Source organism: Oncorhynchus nerka, linkage group LG9b, assembly GCF_034236695.1.
Source record: "Oncorhynchus nerka isolate Pitt River linkage group LG9b, Oner_Uvic_2.0, whole genome shotgun sequence".
Classification (NCBI taxonomy): domain Eukaryota; kingdom Metazoa; phylum Chordata; class Actinopteri; order Salmoniformes; family Salmonidae; genus Oncorhynchus; species Oncorhynchus nerka.
In genome coordinates, this window is record NC_088424.1 from 20,728,697 (window position 1) to 20,746,869 (window position 18,173).

Here is an 18,173-nt window from a genome sequence, read left to right on the forward strand (position 1 = left end):
TCTTTCTGATAGGCTACCATGCGGTGATTTCAAATTCATTTTTAAAGGAGAACGAATGATTTCTGCCTTCCATATAATACAAATAAAATGTGTGTGTTTAGTTGGTTATAAAAATGTTAGTACTGTACAACTAATATTTATTTGTTATCATTAAGTGGGATTTCATTGGCAAAGTGTCAGTGGACCAGTTATGTACCTTTGTATTGAGGAGGTCAAATACTACACTCCCTGCCAGTTGACAAACTTCGCTCCCATCATTAACACATGATTATCCTGGTGGTCTAACTGCTGTTTTTCACCACAGTAAACATTTGTGTGACTAAGCAGCACTATGTCAAGGTGACCAGAAGGAGTTTAAAATGCATTCTCATAGCTGTGAACATTTACACAGTTTTCCTCTTTCCCTTCCCTTTCTTCAGAGTGAACTGCGATAGCTTGTCTTGTTATTTCAATGCTTCCACTACAGGCAGCTACCAATGAAGCTCATCTCCAGTCCAGAGAAAACAAAGCCACGCCACATTCCCAGAGTTAAATTTGCTGTTACAACGGAGGTCTGAGAATTGGGGTTTGGACTCTGTCTGGAGGAGCAGGGTGGCTGGTAATCTGCACTGGTGGAGGCCTCAGCCCAGCCTGGAAATTGCTGGTGTGAGTCCTTAGGAATCTCCCTGTAAAGACACACAAAGTACATTTTCAGCTTTCCTTTCCTACATTCTTTTATGATAAAATCATTATAATAAACATCATGAAAGCATTTTTAAACGTCAACGTTTTCAAATGAGCATGAGCATGTCAACCAAATAGCAAATTAACATGGTGATAGCTTAAATAAAAAATATGTGATAAGGATAAAATGCAAAACAGCAGACATGAAAAAGCCAAAAGTTATTTAATTCTCACAAATAAATAAACAACAAACATATTGATGATGATACTGATAGTGTTGGTTTTGTTGAATGTTTAAATCCTGATATGTTTAATTCTGACCAATGTCTGTATGAACAAAATATCCGATTTTAGATCTAGTTTTCTCCCTGACCGATTTTTTGATGATGATGGTTATGATATGGATTTTGTTGTTTTTGTTGACTGTGTAAATCCTGAATTGTTTCATTCTGACCAATGACTGTAGGAACAAAAATATCAGTTTTTAGATATAGTTTTCTCCCGGACCGATTTCATCAACGGTAGGAAGTGTCATCATACAAGTTAGCATGGTGCTAGTCAGTTTATTGAACTGTATCTAATACTATTTCATTGTTTCACAAAAAGTTATTACCACGTATTGGTGAAGGTCTGCACATATTATAATAAGCTCATGAAATTGTTGATCTCGGTTGAGACTGTGGAACATTGCAGGATAGCGAACTATTGGTTAGCTTGTTAGCGAACACTTGTGACAGCACAGCGCAGCGCTGTCATATTGGGGACAAGTATATTGCTGCTGAATAAACCTGTTGACGTTCTCCAAAAGGTAGGTCACGTGATTTGCTTTATCTACTACTGGGAGTCAACCTGACAATTGGTATTACTGCTTGCAAGTACTTAATCCGTTTGTTAGCGATTGAATGGTTGGCTAGTAAGGTAGCTAACATTAGCTAACTGAACATGTTTGTGTGGGTCACGTTTTTGGGATAATGTAGGAACTTACTTACTGTATGACGTCAGCAAGAGAGCAAGCACAATCATGTTGATGTGGTCATATAAATTGGACCGCTGGTGTGTGTATGTATAACAGAAGATGGAGCTGCAGGTGGTATTGATGGCTGCTGGTGGTGGTTCTCGTATGATGGACCTGACTTACAACACCCGCAAACCTCTGCTACCTGTAGGGAACAAGCCCCTCATCTGGTACCCCCTCAACCTGCTGGAGAGAGTGGGGTTTGAAGGTAATATTCTATACATTTATGGCTCGATCCAATCAAACCCACTTTGGTGTATTACTTTTTTTCATGTTCAAATAAAATCCCAGAATCATGGTGTTGGATACTACAACTACCAAGTGGACTCCCTCTGGTAGATGCTTCCTGTTTTCAGAATAAGAGGTGTGTGTGTGTACCTACAGGCTGCAATGACACTTTCAAGGTAACACAAAGGAGCTAAATACTTCAACAATGTAAAAGATGCAACAGATACCACTTATCCATGTTATTTAAGACTGTATGGGTAACACTGCCAGTGCCACCTCACCTCATCCCACATGACAGAGCAGCCCAGCATGGGAATGCAGTGTGACCCAATAACATCCCCACTCATGCCATATGTCAGTGTTCCCCAACTGGCGGCCCGGGGCTGAATTTGGCCCGCATGTGGTTTTATTTGACCCCCTAAGTTTTCTGAGCAAGAAAAAAACAGATTTTAATTTTGGAAATCTCTTCCCAAGTATTCCAACGCATGATAGAGACACGTGATCGTATACAAATGTGAGCAAGGTTTGAAAGGATTGTTTTAGTCAAATATTATAACTGGACTTCTTGCTGTCAATTTGCAGTCTACAAATGATTTGTAATTATGTTCCGGCCCCCCGACCACCCGCTCAATACAAATCGTCCTGCTGCTAAATCTAGTTGATGATCCCTCCCATATTTGTTGATGCATGAACCAATGGCGCAATAAAGGTCACTTAGGGACTGTGAATAAAAAGTACTGCTCTAGTGCTGTCAGTGGCAAAGCCATTATTTCTAAAAGGATGTATACCACCTTTACAACACCTTGGCCTCCTACTCCTATGTGTGTTTCTTAGTATTTGTTTCAGAATATAATGAGTTGGCTTATAGCCTAGCTAACATGTTTTTTGGAATACATGAGTCTAGCTAAGAAACTTTCAGTTAAGACAAAGCGAATGCATGGGTAGACCTATTTACAGTGTTTATAGGTCCCAGCAGTGGAGTCAGTTTGCTGCCAGGCCTCTATGTAGCTCAGACAGTCAGGCTGCATTTGGGTAATGATAAGTCAGAGGTAATTATTGGGGGATAAATGACTAAGATTGTTATAGAGAGCACATTTTTCTCCTCCAATCATGTGGGCCAGGGCTTGATTTTGGACTCCTCACGGCCTAGTTGTAATAGCCACCACTGTGGTCTGGGAAAGCTGTTCTTGGCCACCTCTTTGCTTCAGTAAAGTGCACATGAGGGCCCTCCACTGGAGTGTCAGTCTTGTGGAAGGTGTGGTGTGTCTGGTTAGGAGTGAGTGGATTTTGGGGGATTTTTAAAAATGATTTCTTGTTGAGTTCCTCATTATCCTTAGTGTTGAAGTAGCCTAAGGTAATTTCCATGTAAAAGGAGCCATGAGCACCAATGTGAAGTTCACAGGAGCATGTCAAATTGGATGTCAGATGAAAGCTAAGAGTCTATATTTTTGAGAAATTAAATTATATGTACATTTTCAACCATTTTCCATCCTAAAAATGTGGAATAAGCAAAGGCTTTGATTTCTTGTCAAAATATAGAAAATATATAGAAAACATCTACCATAAAGTTTTAGAAGGTAAGACCCCTGCCAACTAATATAAACACTTTTATGTTTAGTTTAGGATCATTTTTTCTGCCTTCTGTATGTTTAAAAAACATTGCCTTGTGCTTTGAAATTTCATTACCAAAAACCCACATCATTCAGATATTTTCTAATTTCTCTTCCTCGTGAGGAGGTAGGATAATGACATTTCACAGAAGTAACAAGTAAAGGTAGACCTATCAGTTAGTGTTTTTATTGATATCAGTCGAGTACAGTACAGTACACAGTAGAGCACACTAGTGTTGAGTACACTGTACTGTTCTGTGTTGTACTCTACTGAGCTCTCCTGTGCAAATAATACCCAAATATGCAAAGGAGAATATTGTATATTTCTACCTTTTGTGTACCTATTTAGGATACATCACCATGAAGAGAATGACATTCATATCTATAATAATATAGATCAGGGAACTATGATGAAATTCCTTTACCACAATTCTGTTACCTGATATAATACAATAACCAAAATAGTTTTGAAACTCAATGTGTCATGCCATAGCTGACACCATTCTTTCTACAGACATCTTGAATCTTAATTCGGAGCAGATATTTAAGAATTTTGGGGAAATGTGTTCATGTAAAACCTCCCTCAGTTTTATATCTGCATCTGCACAGTTCTTTCAGTAAATGTGTTTAGTAAAATGTTCAGTGTAAATTGTCAAAGTAGGCCATGTGCATAGAATTGTATGGTTTGTTAAACTTTGTTTGGCATACATTTTAAGTAAAACATCTGATTCTTCCTTAACCATGGAATTGCTCCTATAGCGGGATTGCCCGTTAAAGCAAGGTTTTATCATACACATTAGGGGAATTTCAACATAAAAAAAGTTCAGGTTCTCTAATTAGTGCATAGAAGTAGGCGATATGGGGTTTTCAAATGGAGATACTGTAGTGAAGGTTAACATACTATTCCAAAATTGTGTAGCTGGTCCACACTCAGGGTTTATCTTTAGTATTTATTTCATTCAGGGGTTGGTAGATATACAAACGTTTCGGCCTAAACCTTCGTCAGTGTCATTAGCGTCTCCTCTGAAGGTGTGCTTCTTTACTGTGGGCTCGTTATGGGTAACGACTGACAGGTGCACTCACATGACAATAATGCATCTAAAAAAACTTTTTATAATAACGCATTGGAAAAACATCGGGCTATGTAATACACCTATTTCTTTCAATATTGTCACCTCTAGCCCAAATCTTTTCTATACCAATACACTGCAAGTCATCAGTTATATGACCCGCTTCCATAACATGTCTGGAAACGGGACAGGTGACATCACAGCGCCAATGTAACATTTGTTTTTGCAGGCAAACATTAGCAAATAAACTACATGTGTAGTGTTGCAGGTTATACAGGAGTTTATATTATATTTACGATTGGAGATGGGACACATTAAAAAAGGGTTGGTGATTGGGTTTACAGTGCCTTCAAAAACTATTCATACCCATTGACTTATTCCACATTTTGTTGTGTGTGACTTTTTTTCTCACCATTCTACACACGATACCCCATAATGACTATAAAAACATTTTAATTTATTGAAAATTAAATACAGATATCTCATTTACATACAGTTAGAAGTCGGAAGTTTACATACACTAAGTTGACTGTGCCTTTTAAACAGCTTGGAAAATTCCAGAAAATGGTGTCATGTCTGTAGAAGCTTCTGATAGGCTAATTGACATAATTTGAGTCAATTGGAGGTGTGTCCTGTGGATGTATTTCAAGGACAACTTTCAAACTCAGTGTCATGGGAAAATCCAAAGAAATCAGCCAAGACCTCAGGAAATAAAATGTAGACCTCCACAATAGAGGTCAACCGATTAATCGGAATGGCCGATTAATTAGGGCCAATTTCAAGTTTTCATAACAATTGGAAATCGGTATTTTTGGACACCGATTTGGCCCATTTAATAAAAAAATAAAAAAAATAAACACCGTACACCTTTATTTAATCTTCATTTAACTTGGCTAGTCAGTTAAGAACGCATTCTTATTTTCACTGACGGCCTAGGAACGGTGGGGCAGGGGCAGAACGACAGATTTTTACCTTGTCAGCTCAAGGATTCAATCTTGCAACCTTACAGTTAACTAGTCCAACGCTCTAACCACCTGCCTCTCATTGCACTCCACGAGGAGCCTGCCTGTTACGCGAATGCAGTAAGCCAAGGTAAGTTGCTAGCTACCATTAAACTTATCTTATAAAAAACTATCAATCAATCATAATCACTAGTTAACTACACATGGTTGATGATATTACTAGTTTATCTAGCGTGTCCTGCGTTGCATATAATCGATGCGGTGCGTATCATTGCTCCAATGTGTACCTAACCATAAAAGTCAATGCCTTTCTTAAAATCAATACACAGAAATATATATTTTTAAACCTGCATATTTAGCTAAAAGAAATCCAGGTTAGCAGGCAATATTAACCAGGTGAAATTGTGTCACTTCTTTTGCGTTCATTGCACGCAGAGTCAGTGTATATGCAACAGTTTGGGCCACCTAATTTGCCAGAATTTTACGTAATTATGACATAACATTGAAGGCTGTGCAATGTAACAGGAATATTTAGACTTATTGATGCCACCCGTTAGATAAAATACGGAACGGTTCCGTATTTCACTGGAAGAATAAACATCTTGTTTTCGAGATGATAGTTTCCGGATTCTACCATATTAATGACCTAAGGCTCGTATTTATGTGTGTTATCATGTTATAACTATGTCTATGATTTGATAGAGCAGTCTGACTAAGCGATGGTAGGCACCAGCAGGCTCGTAAGCATTCACTCAAACAGCACTTTCGTGCGTTTGCCAGCAGCTGTTTATGACTTCAAGCCTATCAACTCCCGAGATTAGGCTGGTGTAACCGATGTGAAATGGTTAGCTAGTTAGCGGGGTGCTCGCTAATAGCGTTTCAAATGTCACTCGCTCTGAGACTTGGAGTGGTTGTTCCACTTGCTCTGCATGGGTAACGCTGCTTTGAGGGTGGCTGTTGTCGATGTGTTCCTGGTTTGAGCCCAGGGAGGAGCGAGGAGAGGGATGGAAGCCTATACGGTTACACTGGCAATACTAAAGTGCCTATAAGAACATCCAATAGTCAAAGGTATATGAAATACAAATCGTATAGAGAGAAATAGTCCTATAATTCCTATAATAACTACAACCTAAAAATTCTTCCCTGGGAATATTGAAGACTCATGTTAAAAGGAACCACCAGCTTTCATATGTTCTGAGCAAGGAACTTAAACGTTAGCTTTCTTACATGGCACATATTGCACTTTTACTTTCTTCTCCAACACTTTGTTTTTGCATTATTTAAACCAAATTGAACATGTTTCATTATTTATTTGAGGCTAAATTGATTGTATTCATGTATTATATTAAGTTAAAATAAGTGTTCATTCAGTGTTGTTGTAATTGTCATTATTACAAATACATGGGGGAATCGGTATCGGATTTTTTTGTTTTTTTTTCCGGTATCGGCGTTGAAAAATAATAATCGGTTGACCTCTACTCCACAAGTCTGGTTCATCCTTGGGAGCAATTTCCAAACGCCTGAAGGTACCACGTTCATCTGTACAAACAACAGTACGCAAGTATAAACACCATGGGACCACGCAGCCATCATACCCATCAGGACAGAGACGTGTTCTGTCTGCTAGAGAATGTACTTTGGTGCGAAAAGTGCAAATCAATCCCAGAACAACAGCAAATTACCTTGTGAAGATGCTGGAGGAAACAGGTACAAAAGTATCTATATCAACAGTAAAACGAGACTTACATCGACATAACCTCAAAGGCCGTTCAGCAAGGAAGAAGCCACTGCTCCAAAACTGCCATAAAAATAGCCAGACTACAGTTTGCAACTGCACATGGGGTCAAAGAAAGTACTTTTTGGAGAAATGTCCTCTGGTCTGATGAAACAAAAATAGAACTGTTTGGCAATATTGACCATCGTTATGTTTGGAGGAAAAAGGGGGAGGCTTGCAAGCCAAAGTACACCATCCCATCCGTGAAGCACGGGGGTGGCAGCAGCTTTGCTGCAAGAGGGACTGATGCACTTCACAAAATAGATGGCATCATGAGGCAGGAAAATTGTGACTATATTGAAACAACATCTCAAGACATCAGTCGAGAAGTTAAAGCTTGGTTGCAAATGGGTCTTCCAAATGGACAATGACCCGAAGTGTACTTCCAAAGTTGTGGCAAAATGGCTTAAGGACAACAAAGTCAAGATATTGGAGTGGCAGTCACAACACCCTGACCTCAAACCCATCGAAAATTGTGAGCAGAACTGAAAAGGCGTGTGTGAGCAAGGAGGCCTACAAACCTAACTCAGTTACACCAACTCTGTCTGGAGGAATAGGCCAAAATTCATCCAACTTATTGTGGAAGGCTACCCGAAATGTTTGACCCAAGTTAAACAATTTAAAGGCAATGCTAACAAATACTAATTGAGAGAACGTAAACTTCTGACCCACTGGGAATGTGAGGAAATAAATAAAAGCTGAAATAAATACTTCTCTCTGTTATTATTCTGATTTCACATTCTTAAAATAAAGTGGTGTTCCTGACTGACCTATGACATGGAATTCTTACTAGGATGGAATGTCAGGAATTGTGAAAAACTGAGTTTAAATGTATTTGGTTAAGGTGTATGTAAACATCCGACTTCAACAGTAATTATTCACACCCCTGAGTCAATACTTTTTTAGAAGCACCTTTAGCAACGATTACAGAGTCTTTAGGTTAGGTTAGGTTAGGTCATGCTGAAAGGTGAATTTGTCTTCCAGTGTCTGGCGGAAAGCAGATTGATCCAGGTTTTCCTCTAGGATTTTGCCTGTGCTTAGCTCTATTCCTTTTCCTTTTTTTGTCCTCAAAAACTCCCCAGCCCTTAACAATTACAAGCATAACCATAACATGAAGCAGCCATCACTATGCTTGAAAATATGGATTGGGGTACTCCGTAATGTGTTGTATTGGATTAGCCCGAAACAACACTTTTTTTATATTCAGGACATAAAATGAATTGCTTTGCAACAAGTTTTGCTGTATTACTTTAGTGCCTTGTTGCAAACACAATGCATGTTTGGGGACATTTTTATTCTGCACAGGTTTCCTTCTTTTCACTCTGTCAATTAGGTTACTATTCTGGAGTAACTACAATGTTGTTGATCCATCAGTCTTCTATCACAGCCATTAAACTCTAACTGTTTGTGACTTGTTAAGCACATTTTTGCTCCTGAACTTATTTACGCTTGCCATAACAAACGGGTTGAATACTAATTGACTCAAGACATTTCAGCTTTTCTTTAAAAAAAAACGTTTTTCTAAGAGATGGGTTATTGTGTGTAAGTCAGTGACAATTTTTTGTAATTTTAATACATTTTAAATTCAGGCTGTAACACAACAAAATGTGGAAAAAGTCAAGTGGTGTGAATACTTTCTGAATGCACTGTAGTTGATTTGGGTATGTAGCACGAAAATGCATACTATCCCACCTGAAAGTCAGAGCCCTCCCAGTCCCTATAGTAACTTCATGTGTGGCAGTATTTACTGTGAGCAGCCAACTAGCAAAGCCCCGCAATTAGCTTTTACAAGACTAAATACAGCAACAGTAAGCAAACTACTTTGGAAGGAACATTTCTGCAGTCAAGACAACCCTTACAATGTTTTCGATGTGTAAAGAAGCAAGTATTACGTTTGAAGTGTTTTGAATGATTTTATTTTATGCACATATTCAAGTAATATATTCTGCCATCTGTCCCATACAGTGGGGCAAAAAAGTTTTTAGTCAGCCACCAATTGTGCAAGTTCTCCCACTTAAAAAGATGAGAGATGCCTGTAATTGTCATCATAGGTACACTTCAACTATGACAGACAAAATGAGAAAATAAAATCCAGAAAATCACATTGTAGGATTTTTTATGAATTTATTTGCAAATTATGGTGGAAAATAAGTATTTGGTCACCTACAAACAAGCAATATTTCTGGCTCTCACAGACCTGTAATTTGCCCCACTGTATGAGTGACTGGGTTTAGTATTCCTAAACATCTTTGTTGATCCTCTATAGAGGTAATTGTGATCACAACCAAAGAGGTGCAGAAGATGATCAGCACAGACCCCAAGATGAAGCTGGATGTGAAGATGAAGTTAGACATAGTGTGTATCCAGGAGGATGCTGACATGGGCACCGCAGACGCCCTCAGACACATTCAACAGAAAATCAAGGTGGGTCACAGACTCAGACAGTTGATCTCATAAAGTGCATCTCAAATGGCACCCTATTCCCTACGTAGTGCACTCCTTTTGACAAGGGCCCATAAGGAGGATAAGATGCCGTTTTTGACACATACACAGACAGTTGACCTCATAGCCAGATTGGCTGCTCTCTCTGCCCATGCATTGACTGGATCTAATGTGGGAGCTCCTGGGGGTTAAATCCTAACCTTTAGTTATGGGTGTATTACTAGGAAGTTGACGTAAATCATCCAATGAAGTCAATGGGAGATTTTCCCAAAAAATTATGTGGAGTTGAATAAACTGATTTCAGGTTGAGATTTGACTCTCAGCAGTAAATACTGTTTAATGTATCCTCCCTATTGTGAACTGGAGATTTTAATGTGTTTAATGTTATTTTGAATGTTATATATCTATCGATATACTGTACAGGCCTATCAATGCAGACCACATGAGTGTACTGTATGTCCAAGACAACATGGTCTCATAGTAGAGCACCTTGTTGATAAATTGGAATCAATGATTAATTGCTTTGGTATTTGGGGGGCACAGAGTCAGCTGATAATGGCTGATCATTTGAAAGAATGAGAAAATGGGAGAAAATGCCAAGACAAATGTTCTCAGAGTGTGTCAGTGTGTGTAGGGCTGTAGCTGGTGAAGGTGGTTCAGCCAGTGAGGGAGCGAGGGTACTACTAGCCCCAGAATGAGCCTATAGAAGACAGGCGCCCCATGTTTCACTTGGACACGGTATGGAAAGACTGAGGACAGCGAGGCTATTAAAGCAGGAGATCCTGTGTGCCGCTGGGTGACCACTGACCCGTGCGTTCCTGGTCCCGGCTAAGCGAAGGGCCTCATTTCACCTGCTGCAAACCTGCCTCCCCCACTCCCTCCCTACAGCCGTTCCCCTCTCTCTCCCTCCCCTTGCTGCTCTTCAAACAGATGATGTCAGTACTGTCCAACGCACGGAGCGGATCACTGAAACCCACCCTGGTCTGTAGCATTCTGGAGCCAGGACAAGGAGACATGTTGACTGGATGTTGTTGGGACATGTTGGGTCTGGGATCGCTGGGGTACAGAGGGGAGGGATGTGGACTGTTGACTGGATGGCCTATCTTTCTATATTTTATCATGTTTTTGTTGTTGTCTAAATGAAATCATATTCAATGTATTTTTGTTATGGTTTTATGCACATTGATTTATTCTAGTAAGGAGTAAGTAAATCAGAGATGTTGTATTGTAACTGTATAAAGTATTAAGACAAGTTCAGACTCATGAGCCCCTATTCAGACTCTGTTTGCATTAAACTTACAGTAAAGCCACATTACAAAAACACAGACATATCCATTGACTGTCTGGGGGCAAACAGAACCAAGCGGGCTCAGCTGGCCTCCAGGGAGAGAAGGGGGCTGGCTCCAGCATGCTCCCTCCCTCAGTGCCTCCACATGCTTTTCTACCTAATCCAGCACAGTCACGTAGATTAAAGGCATTGAATTGCACAGTCCCCCAGCACACAAACTGACCCTGAGGTGATGAGAGAGGAAACCCTGCAATAGGGCTCCAAATCCCCGCATAGGAATCACTCTGTTGTCTCTCCCCTCCCAGACCATCCCATCAACACGAACACACTGCACCTGGGGAATGATGGGTGTATCTGACTAAATACTGTAAATTCCGTTTGCCTAAAGTCACATATTGAGAAAAAGATTAGTGTACAAGGACTTTGTGTTCGGTGATTAAGCATTAAGCCACATTGACGTCTGTGATTTGGGCAGTATGTATGACACAGAGCAGGCTTCTCATGTGAGTGGGGACACAGGAGACATGGTTGAATGAGAGCGGGAGGTCAGGAGTTCTTGCTATTCCCTCATATATATACACACACACACACACACACAGAGCTTTTGGTAGAGCTCCCCCTCTGTCATAAGTGCATACAATAAAATAGACTACTCTTGAATAAGGCTAAAACAACTTTGAACCAGTCTATATCTTCCTGATATTTCATTTTTGGGCAAGTGTTGGTGATGAGGTATGAATAAGAATGATTAGAAAGTAATTGTATTGTAATGCAATTGTAACTATTGTGGGATATTATTAGCCTTAACTATGGGACAAAATGCATATTGAAAAAGGCGTCCCTCCGCATTATTATTCATGCACACATAACCTAAACTGTTAAATCGAGATCAGTTGTCACTGGAATGTCTCAACTGTATATGCCAAGTTGAGAGTGCTCAGCAGAGACTTAGCCTTATGAAACCAGAGGTGTCTGGCTGATTGATTAGTCCGCTCAATGAGCATGCGTGCGTGTTGTGTGTGCGTGCTCCGTGTATGTGCTCAATGTGTGTGTTTGTGCGTGCCTTTTGTGTCCGTCTATGGACTGTGTAGAGACAGCAGGAATCGAGCGGGCAGGCACTCCTGACAGATAGATAGATAGAGAGAGCACACCCTCTCTCCTCTCTACAGTGCTGCGTGCAGGGTGGTCTCACCTGGCTGAGAGTGGAGGGAGCCTGGGAGGGGGAACAGGGCCTTGGGGCAGCCAGGCAGAACCAGGCAGGGGAGGCAGGCAGTGTGGGTGGCCCTGACCTAACCACCAGAGATCAGGCCTGCTGAAAGGCCACAAACCCTGTCAGATAATCCTCCAGCTGACACCATTCCAGTGTCACATTATACGTCCCAAATGGCACCCTACTCACTATCTAGCGCACTACTGTTGACTAGGGCCCATAAGGCTCAGGTCAAAAGTAGTGCACTATATAGGGAATAGGGTGCCATTTGGGACAGCCACAGAGTTGCCTACTGACTGTCTGACAGCCCTCAGTCCGCCTCCGACCCACCATCCGACCGCCCGACCGGACAGACAGACCGCTCCCTATTGACCGGCAGTAACAAAGGGATTTTTGCCGCTTTTAGTGGTTGGTTAACTTGGGATTCAGAAATAGAAATGATTGCTGTGTGTTTAACCATTAGGAGCTGTCTAGCAAATCAGTTTACTCTGATATTGTGACTTCACCTAATGGGGTTTATCCCAGCTGTAGAGAGTATACAACATTGTACAGCCAGATGTATTAGATGCATATGTAGTTATGTGACCTGACCTGAATATAGTAAGTGTAGCCTATTTCTATTTTCATGGTGGTAATGTAATTTATGCCTCAAAGAGACACTCAACAGGATATATTTCAAGCAAACGTTACTTTGTCACGATTTACTGTGAACAGTTTTACAGTGCTTCAAAGTCTTTCTTGACAATATATGTTGAAACCAAACCCTCACCCCCACACATGTCTGTTCTAACAATTAAAACCGGTCTGAAAACCTTAGTGTTGGGATTAACAATAGGAGAAGATGCTCCGGTAGTCTCTCTCCAGTAGCACAGAGACAGACAGTGGGATTGGGGCCCCTGGCTCTGGCCTGGTTGTTATCTGTTGACCATGTGTGCTGTGGACTGTGGAGCAGAGCAGAGCCTCACAGAGCCTGACTGCTGAGCTGCGTGCCCCGTGTGCAGAACGTCACGGCAGGGCCTCTCCCCAGGCCTCCCCAATGAGGCATACAGCCTTTATAGAGCTAGGCATGCTTTAACAGGCCTCACTCCTCACTTGCCTTCCCTGTTTATTTATCCACAGGCCCAAGATGGCCAGAGCAGATGGGAACCAGACATCTCAAACAGAAACAATGGCAAATGCAGTGCAAGATTTATCGCTGGATTCCCCTGTGCCCCTTGCTACACTACGCTAGGCTGCCTGGGAGTTAGGAGAGCACAATGTTTATCAAGGAGGTTCACCCTCCTTTAACGCTCCTTCTCTCTCTCTCTCTCTCTCCACCTCTCTCTCTCTCTCTCTCTCCACCTCTCTCTCTCTCTTTCTCTCTCCACCTCCCTCTCTCTCCACCTCCCTCTCTCTCTCTCCACTCTCCTTTCTCTCTCCCTCCACCTCCCTCTCTCTCTCTCCACCTCCCTCTCTCTCTCTCTCTCTCGCCACTCTCCCTCCCTCCATCTCTCTCCACTCTCCTTTCTCTCTCTCTCCACCTCTCTCTCTCTCTCTCTCTCTCTCTCTCCCTCTCCCTCCCTCCATCTCTCTCCACTCTCCTTTCTCTCTCTCTCCACCTCCCTCTCTCTCTATTTCTCTCTCCACCTCCCCCTCTCTCTATTTCTCTCTCTCCACCTCCCCCTCTCTCTCTCCACCTCCCTCTCTCTCTCTCTCTCTCTCCTCTCCCTCTCTCTCTCTCTCTACTCTCCCTCCCTCCATCTCTCTCCACTCTCCTTTCTCTCTCCCTCCACCGCTCTCTCTCCACTTTGCCCACCCCTCTTATGAACCCATTTTCATTGTGACTGTCGTTAAGAAAAACATGGCCAAACTTTTCATGCACTAAGGACTTTTTGAGCATCGTTGGCTCATATGTTCATGCATATATGCACGTCGTTTGAGATGAATGTCACAGCTCGAAGAAGCTCGGGTGTTTTGAGCATAACGTAAAGCTGGGGGGAATAAAGTGTATTTCAAGGCTGGAGTGCGTGATAACTTGTTGAGCATTGGCTAGGGACAGCTAAATGTATTTTCAATTTCATTTGAAGGGTGTTCCTCCTATTAGGCAGAATATTGTCACGGACTCTGATGTGAAAGGGTCCTGGGCATGCTGTAGAAAAAGTTTAAGAGGATATTGTCCTAGGTCATCACTGTCTTTCTTTCCTTTTAGAGATAAATTAATTGTAACTTGTATGCCCTTTTGTCTAGTGCCAGCTGTGATATTCTCCTATCCAAGTCATGAACTGCTATGTGTTCTGAGTTCTCTGTTGTATCTGTGATCCAATACAACTGTTTAGTGGGGCCTGACTGTCTTGAGTGAAAACCCATCCTCCTCTTCTCAAGCCACTAACTGTCTTAACATTAGTGTTGTTTGGGCTGGGGCGATTAAACGGTATATTTCAAAATACCGGCGGTATGATTTTCAATACCGTAATTTTGTAAAAATATATTATAAATAAATGACATTCAGCTCAGCGCTCCAGCTATGCATTTGATTTGCTAACACGATGCTTATGAATCTCTGTGGTCCTCCTCCATGTCTCCCTCCAGACGGACATTTTTGTGGTGAGCTGTGACCTGATAACGGACGCTGCTCTCCACGAGGTGGTTGACCTGTTCCGGGCTCACAATGCCACCCTCTCAATGCTGATGAGGAAAGCCCACGAGTTCACGGAGACTGTCCCCGGACAGAAGGGCAAGAAAAAAACGGGTACACAAGATTCACAAAATTACACAACTGCCAGTATTACACCAGGTCTGCACAAAAAAGTGACACACCGCACTACCTCGTCATATAATCTGGCAGTTTTATGGATGACTTTTGAAGTTGCATTTCCCCAAATAAGGCTATTCCTCGGATAACTGTTCATTTGCTTGTAATATTCTACAATCAAACTCTTTAATGTTTTTTAGTAAATCTGTCATATTAAACCCAGTGAACATCCATAGGCCTAGATGTTAGTTTACAAGCCGGGCAGATACCAAGCTTGTTAGCCATGTGGTGAGATCTTAGCCATTGCTGTGTGATTGTTCATCTGGTGTCTTCCTTCTCCCAGGGGAGCAGAGGGACTTTGTTGGGGTGGACGGAACAGGGAAGAGGCTCCTCTTTATGGCCAACGAGGCCAACCTGGACAAAGGTCTAGTCATCAGGAAGTCCATCATGAGAAAGTGAGTATTACTTGAGCAGCACAAGCAATGGTGTACTTCCGGCGCCGACAGAGATGGCCGCCTCGCTTCGCGTTCCTAGGAAACTATGCAGTTTTTTGTTTTTTTACGTTTTATTTCTTACATTAGTACCCCAGGTCATCTTAGGTTTCATTACATACAGTCGAGAAGAACTACTGAATATAAGAGCAGCGTCAACTCACCATCAGTACGACCAAGAATATGACTTTCGCAAAGCGGATCCTGTGTTCTGCCTTTCACCCAGGACAACGGAATGGATCCCAGCCGGCGACCCAAAAAAACGACTTCGTAAAAGAGGGAAACGTAGGGGTCTTCTGGACAGACTCCGGAGACGGGCTCTTCGTGCACCACTCCCCAGTATACTTCTCGCCAATGTCCAGTCTCTTGACAACAAGGTTGATGAAATCCGAGCAAGGGTAGCATTCCAGAGGGACATCAGAGACTGTAACGTTCTTTGCTTCACGGAAACATGGCTCACTGGAGAGACGCTATCGGAGTCGGTGCAGCCAGCTGGTTTCTCCACGCATCGCGCCGACAGAAACAAACATCTTTCTGGTAAGAAGAGGGGCGGGGGCGTATGCCTTATGGATAACGAGACGTGGTGTGGTCACAAAAGCATACAGGAACTCAAGTCCTTCTGTTCACCTGATTTAGAATTCCTCACAATCAAATGTCGACCGCATTATCTACCAAGGGAATTCTCTTCGATTATAATCACAGCCGTATATATTCCCCCCCAAGCAGACACATCGATGGCTCTGAACAAACTTTATTTGACTATTTGCAAACTGGAATCCATACATCCTGAGGCTGCATTCATTGTAGCTGGGGATTTTAACAAGGCTAATCTGAAAACAAGACTCCCTAAATTGTATCAGCATGTCGATTGCGCAACCAGGGCTGGCAAAACCTTGGATCACTGCTATTCTAACTTCCGTGACGCATATAAGGCCCTGCCCCGCCCTCCTTTCATAAAAGCTGACCACAACTCCATTTTGTTGATCCCTGCCTACAGACAGAAACTAAAACAAGAAGCTCCCACGCTGAGGTCTGTTCAACGCTGGTCCGACCAATCTGATTCCACACTCCAAGACTGCTTCCATCACATGGACTGGGATATGTTTCGTATTGCGTCAGACAACAACATTGGCGAATACGCTGATTCGGTGTGCGAGTTCATTAGAACGTGCGTTGAATATGTCGTTCCCATAGCAACGATTAAAACACTCCCAAACCAGAAAGCGTGGATTGATGGCAGCATTCGCGTGAAACTGAAAGCGCGAACCACTGCTTTTAATCAGGGCAAGGTGACCGGAAATATGACCGAATACAAACAATGTAGCTATTCCCTCCGCAAGGCAATCAAACAAGCTAAGCGTCAGTATAGAGACAAAGTAGAATCTCAATTCAACGGCTCAGACACAAGAGGTATGTGGCAGGGTCTACAGTCAATCACGGATTACAAAAAGAAAACCAACGCCGTCACGGACCCGGATGTCTTGCTCCCAGGCAGACTAAATAACATTTTTGCCCGCTTTGAGGACAATACAGTGCCACTGACACGGCCTGCAACCAAAACATGCGGCCTCTCCTTCACTGCAGCCGAGGTGAGTAAAACATTTAAACGTGTTAACCCTCGCAAGGCTGCAGGCCCAGACGGCATCCCCAGCCGTGCCCTCAGGGCATGCGCAGACCAGCTGGCTGGTGTGTTTACGGACATATTCAATCAATCCCTATCCCAGTCTGCTGTTCCCACATGCTTCAAGAGGGCCACCATTGTTCCTGTTCCCAAGAAAGCTAAGGTAACTGAGCTAAACGACTCACTTCCGTCATCATGAAGTGCTTTGAGAGACTAGTCAAGGACCATATCACCTCCACCCTACCTGACACCCTAGACCCACTCCAATTTGCTTACCGCCCAAATAGGTCCACAGACGATGCAATCTCAACGACACTGCACACTACCCTAACCCACCTGGACAAGAGGAATACCTACGTGAGAATGCTGTTCATCGACTACAGCTCGGCATTTAACACCATAGTACCCTCCAAGCTCGTCATCAAGCTCGAGACCCTGGGTCTCGACCCCGCCCTGTGCAACTGGGTACTGGACTTCCTGACCCCACAAGGGTGCGTTCTGAGCCCTCTCCTGTACTCCCTGTTCACCCACGACTGCGTGGCCACGCACGCCTCCAACTCAATCATCAAGTTTGCGGACGACACAACAGTGGTAGGCTTGATTACCAACAACGACGAGACAGCCTACAGGGAGGAGGTGAGGGCCCTCGGAGTGTGGTGTCAGGAAAATAACCTCACACTCAACGTCAACAAAACTAAGGAGATGATTGTGGACTTCAGGAAACAGCAGAGGGAACACCCCCCTATCCACATCGATGGAACAGTAGTGGAGAGGGTAGCAAGTTTTAAGTTCCTCGGCATACACATCACAGACAAACTGAATTGGTCCACCCACACGGACAGCATCGTGAAGAAGGCGCAGCACCAAAAGCACTTGTCACCAAAAGCACTCACAAAGTTCTACAGATGCACAATCGAGAGCATCCTGGCAGGCTGTATCACCGCCTGGTACGGCAACTGCTCCGCCCACAACCGTAAGGCTCTCCAGAGGGTAGTGAGGTCTGCACAATGCATCACCGGGGGAAAACTACCTGCCCTCCAGGACACCTACACCACCCGATGTTACAGG

General features: G+C 42.8%; 1 pseudogene; it reads left to right on the top strand.

Moving 5' to 3' along the window:
* Positions 1-1,178: 1,178 nt before the first annotated feature.
* The window catches only part of LOC115114416 (translation initiation factor eIF2B subunit gamma-like), a 56,959-nt pseudogene continuing 39,964 nt past the window's right edge, over positions 1,179-18,173 (top strand).